Source organism: Etheostoma spectabile, chromosome 22 (assembly GCF_008692095.1).
Source record: "Etheostoma spectabile isolate EspeVRDwgs_2016 chromosome 22, UIUC_Espe_1.0, whole genome shotgun sequence".
Taxonomy (NCBI): Eukaryota; Metazoa; Chordata; class Actinopteri; order Perciformes; family Percidae; genus Etheostoma; species Etheostoma spectabile.
The window spans coordinates 13,625,214-13,630,103 of NC_045754.1; the positions used below are offsets into that span (position 1 = coordinate 13,625,214).

The 4,890-nt window shown below is 42.9% G+C and overlaps 1 long non-coding RNA gene across 1 annotated transcript; it reads right to left on the reverse strand.

Annotated features, from left to right (window-relative positions):
* Window positions 1-3,566: 3,566 nt before the first annotated feature.
* On the reverse strand, window positions 3,567-4,721 carry LOC116672435 (uncharacterized). The gene is made up of 3 exons (XR_004327551.1): window positions 4,537-4,721; window positions 4,228-4,313; window positions 3,567-4,037 (listed from the first exon to the last, which is right to left on the reverse strand). It is a non-coding gene; the product is annotated as an uncharacterized LOC116672435 (long non-coding RNA).
* Between the last annotated feature and the right edge of the window lie 169 nt (window positions 4,722-4,890).

Consider the following 4,890-nt stretch of genomic DNA (forward strand, 5'->3'; position numbering starts at 1 on the left):
TGCTCTCTCCTCAGGTTTCCTACACCCCATCACAGCACGGGGGCCTTATAGTGCTGCCCGCTCTCAATAGGCAGGGCCGACGCTAAGATTTCAGATGCTGGCCAACCTCTCTGAGGGAACAGGTGTCCCCTCTGTCTGCCTGTGGTAGAGGTCCCACAGTGGAAGCATGGGAAAGGGCAGCCACCGCAGAGGTTCTACCCCAGCGGACAGGTAACAGTGCGCCTTTCAACTCAGCCTGAATTCAGCTAAATTGGTATCCTTTTAGGAACCACGGGAAGCAGTTGGAGCTAGAAAATAAAGAGCGGAAATTCGCCCGGTGATTCCCAGCTGGCTTGAGGAGTATGGTGCTCTCACAATGGGAAAGGAGAGAAACTATTTTGATGTGTAAATGAGATAAGAAAAAAAGTAGCAAGACTGCTTTGCTTTGTTGCTGGCTTTAGTGCAACACACCTGACTTATCATGTATTCAGTAAATTCAAAAAAATTGTTATACTATCTCACAGTTTTACTGAACACATGCACAAAAAAAGTTTAACATTGAGTGTCCTTTCCCCTGAGGACAAACTTTTTTTGTTTTTTAGTCTGACATGAGACAAGAGGACTTTGAGGCCTGGTAGTTAACATCATTCTGGAGCGAGATCAAAAGAGCAGCAGTGTGAGCCCTGAAGCAACCAGCTCATCAGGGTGACCTGTGATCAATGGTGCAGGTGTGGAGGAGGACAGCAGGTAAATATCTCAGAGGCTGACACCTTTAACTACTCATTGGGAACATATTTGCTGCACTTTGAATGTTGGGATTATTGTAAATCCAAACGTTCAACTATGGACAGTTTAAGTCTGGAAAACACGTATTTTTGTCCAAGTAATGAAAGTAATCATTATCTTTAGTTTTGCAACAGTTATTAATGGTAACTCTCACTGACAACACACCCACCCTGTGATCCCCACCATTCATAAATGTAGCCAAACATAAACAGCTAAATCATCAATGTCAACCATAGCCTCAAGGAAGCTCTGGGGCTGTAGAACAAAGACATTTGCTAATGTCATTTGTGACCTCCACGCTCGAGTTCTTCAGAGTGATAATATATCGACGGGAATGCCATTAAAAACAGTTTCCAGCTCCTCCTGGATTCATTTGCGCTGACCCAGAATGCAGTATTTTCTTAACACAAGCAGCAGGCTGCTTTGATGTTATCTCCCTATCCAAACAGTGGAGGGCCGGCTGCCCCTGCCCCGCCTGTGGCCGCGGAGGACGGCGTCGATTAATCACAGTGAAGCCTGCGAGAGCGCGCTCATAAATCGCCTCGCCGCTCCTTAAACAGGAGAGTCCCAGGGCGCAGCGCCGTCATTTATCAACACTCTCCCCTCCGGATGAGGAGTAAATAAAACTCTGAATACGGAACGGTGTCCTGGGATATTGAGCATATCCAGTGGTGTAATGGTGAATGAAGAAAAATGCCAAACTGTGACCTCCAAGCAGTCTTAAATTTACTTTGTTTATTTATTGAATGATTTTTTTCTTTAAATCCTTCATTCCTTTTCAGCTTGGTACCATCATACTTGGGCTACCTTTATATGTTGTAATTTTACATAATTTAGACCTATGCTACATACAAAACAAAACTATAAATTCTATGACCTGATTTATTGATGACCTAGATATTTGAAGGTAATTTTTGTATGTATTATAATATTAGGCTCATACAGCATTCTCTGTATGTTATATATTGACCAATAGGAACTCCACTGAAACTTTGCAGAAATATCTATAGTGAGGAAATTATTAATACATGTTAACTTGTTAACTGCGCCTTCACATCAGATGCATCATTACTCCAAGCTGTGTGGCAGAGAAACAAATAGCTGCAATGGTTGCATAATGTTTCCCTCAAGTGGAGATTAAGGAAAATGCATTAGTTTGGGGCAAAGAACGGTCCCCAGTGTGATACTTTGTGTCTATAACTTTAAATGCAGTAGATCATACGTATAGTCCTGGATCAGGTTTTATGCTGTATGGATTTTGGGTTAGGCTGGGGATTTTGTTGGGATGTTGTGGAGAAAAACCCACACATACAAAAACAGAATAATGTATGTACAATGTGCATGAATTCATGTGGTCAATGTGATGCTGCACATTCACAATACTCTTGGTTAAAGTTGCTCTCAGGACAAATGTGTGGAAGAGCTTCTCTTCTGGCTGGTCTACATCCGTAAAACGTATCTTATAAATACAATTCCACAAACATTTAGGCATGAAGACCAGAAAAAAAACATTTTCCCAGGACTTTTCTTTCGGACTTTGGCTGGGGTTGTAAACATTGCTCCCTGTGTGCGGCAACACTGGAGTCCTGTGAGAGTCTGGGAGAAGCAGCAGCAGAAAGCACTATCTCCATCATCGGCGCTCACCAGGCCTGTCCTCACACTGGCAACCCCACAAAGCCTGCCCGGAGACAGATGACAGCGCCACAAAGACAACACAGGTGGCTGGCTGCAGACCACCTGGAGCAGAAAAGCTTGGCCACACTAAGATCTCTGGGAGACACCACAGAGAGAAGAGTTTAGAAACGGGGGAAGAGAGGGAGGAAATTATGAGGGGGGTGGCACACAGTGAAGAGTCGGATGAAGCAACAGACAAAGGATAGGAATTAAGGTACTTATTGAAGGAAAATAATTGGAAAGTGTTGGGCAGCTGAGACAAAGTTGCAGGACATATTTGAAGAACTTTCAAGAAACCTATTTTTAGCTATTCTTTAACAACTTAAAGCTTCAAGTAAATAGTAAGACATTTTGGTAAATGCACTTCTTTGCTGAGAGTTAGACGAGAAGATGGGGTTTTTACGGAATATATTAAGCTACAGCCAACAGATGGTTAGCTTAGCATAACAGCTGTAAATAAGGAAACTTCTATGCCTGGCTCTGTAAGAAGGTGACTAAATAAAACCTGCCAGCACCTCTAAAGCTTTCCAATTAAGAGATATATCATTTGCTTAATCTTTACAAAAATGTAAGACTAAAAACAAGAATTGGTTGTTTAACCGGGTGTTATGTGTTGGACCACTTCTTAACTGAAAGCAGTGACTTATTGGAGTGACAAATTGTTGTTTTTACTTTTCGGTTGCTGAATGAATTAAAAGTCAAAATGTGTTTATTTATCTAGCCTGTCTAGCTGTTTCCCCCTCTTTCCAGTCTTTGCGCAAAGCTAAGCTACCCAGCTGCTAGCTGTTGCCGCATATTCAACAGACATAGAGTGTGGGATCAGTATTCTCATCTAACTCTATGATAAGGCCTTTCCCATAAATGTTGTACTATTACTTTTAGAAACCTAATCTAAATAGGTTTTGTACCTTGCATTTTGCTTAAAAAAATGTCATGCAACAAAGTTTTAACAGATAAGCCAGAAATCATAGATAACAGAAACAATTACATGCAAACATTTTGAGAAGATCTTATAATAATATACAACTGCTTTTCTATAATAGTTTATTAGAGTTAAAAGGCCGTTAAAGAGGACATAAAAAGGGATGTCAGCAGAAATAAGATAAAGTATTTTTTCGCCCCTAAATGACATCTATATTATTTATAGTGATGGATAAGCTCATCAAAGCTAACCCTATATCTATCACCAGCACTAGTGAAGGGCTTGTCTCACATGTCACAACAGGGCGGCTTACCTCAAATTTGACCTCTCTCCTATTTCCTTTAACAATACCATTTAATAACGATATGGTCCGTTATGCTCCACATTGCAATTACATGCCCTACTTTCAAGAGGTTTACTCCTGACCAAGATGAATCTGTCTTTGGGACTCACGTTCATGCCCACCTTTGAACTGAGGGAGATGCTTTAGTGCCGTGACCTCAATCCATTCCCGTTATAGAGCTCAGTGAACATTTATCCAGACAGCACAATCCCCTGGATCAAATTCTTCAGCATGATGGAGAATTTCTGGAGCCAGCAAGTCTTTAAAGCAAAGATGGACTTCCAGTGGGGAAGAGTGGACTTGATAGCCTTTAGGACCTTAGATCAAGTTTTCCTGGGTTGGACATGACCAGTGGTTAGACTTAACAGAAATGGAAGAAAAGGGAATAAAAATACTGTAAGTCAGGCAGAGCATTGGTGGGGGATTGATTAGAAACACAGGAGCCAGTACTCCCAGCCGTGGGCCTGCTTAAAGTGTTTGACCTCCGTGCTTTTACATGCAGAAAGAGCAGATATGACCTTACCTGCTGCTGGAGGAGCAGTGCTCATCAAAGCAGATTGGCAAGCCTCCTTTCTGCCGTTTCATTGAAAGCCACTCACAGGAGGTTACCTTGAAATAAAGACAAAGTCAAAGGCCTGTTATTCTTCTATAATCTGTTAGTTTTGGAAAATCCCCCTTCCATCCACATTTTCATCTCTTTCTCTCCTTGTTTTTGCCATCTGTAGGTTTTCTTTCCTCCCTCCATGGTCAGCATCACCTCTCCATCTCACAGAATTCACTGGTCAGCCTATTTCACCCAACATTTCCCCCCTTTTTTATGCCCCGGACTCACCTCATCAGTATTGCTTCCCTACATAAACTGCAGCTCTCCTGTGTCAGCATGCGCTATCTGGGTCCAGGCCTGCTTGGTGGGAGCCCTTCACGTCCAGCGCAAGGCCTGACTGTCTGCAAGCCTCCTCAACAGCTGTCATGAAAACCCAAACAGACACTCTTAATTGGTGTTCCAGACTCAAGGAAACTGGACTAAAATATTTGCATAATTTCACAGAGGATGGAGGAAATTGTTAAAACATGTGAACCGAGGCCACGGCTGCTGTAACCCTACCCATCGGCCGAGTGGCTCTTGGGTGCCACCCAGCGCCAACGATGCCAAGAGGGAATAGGGGGGGGGGGGGGGGGGGGGGGG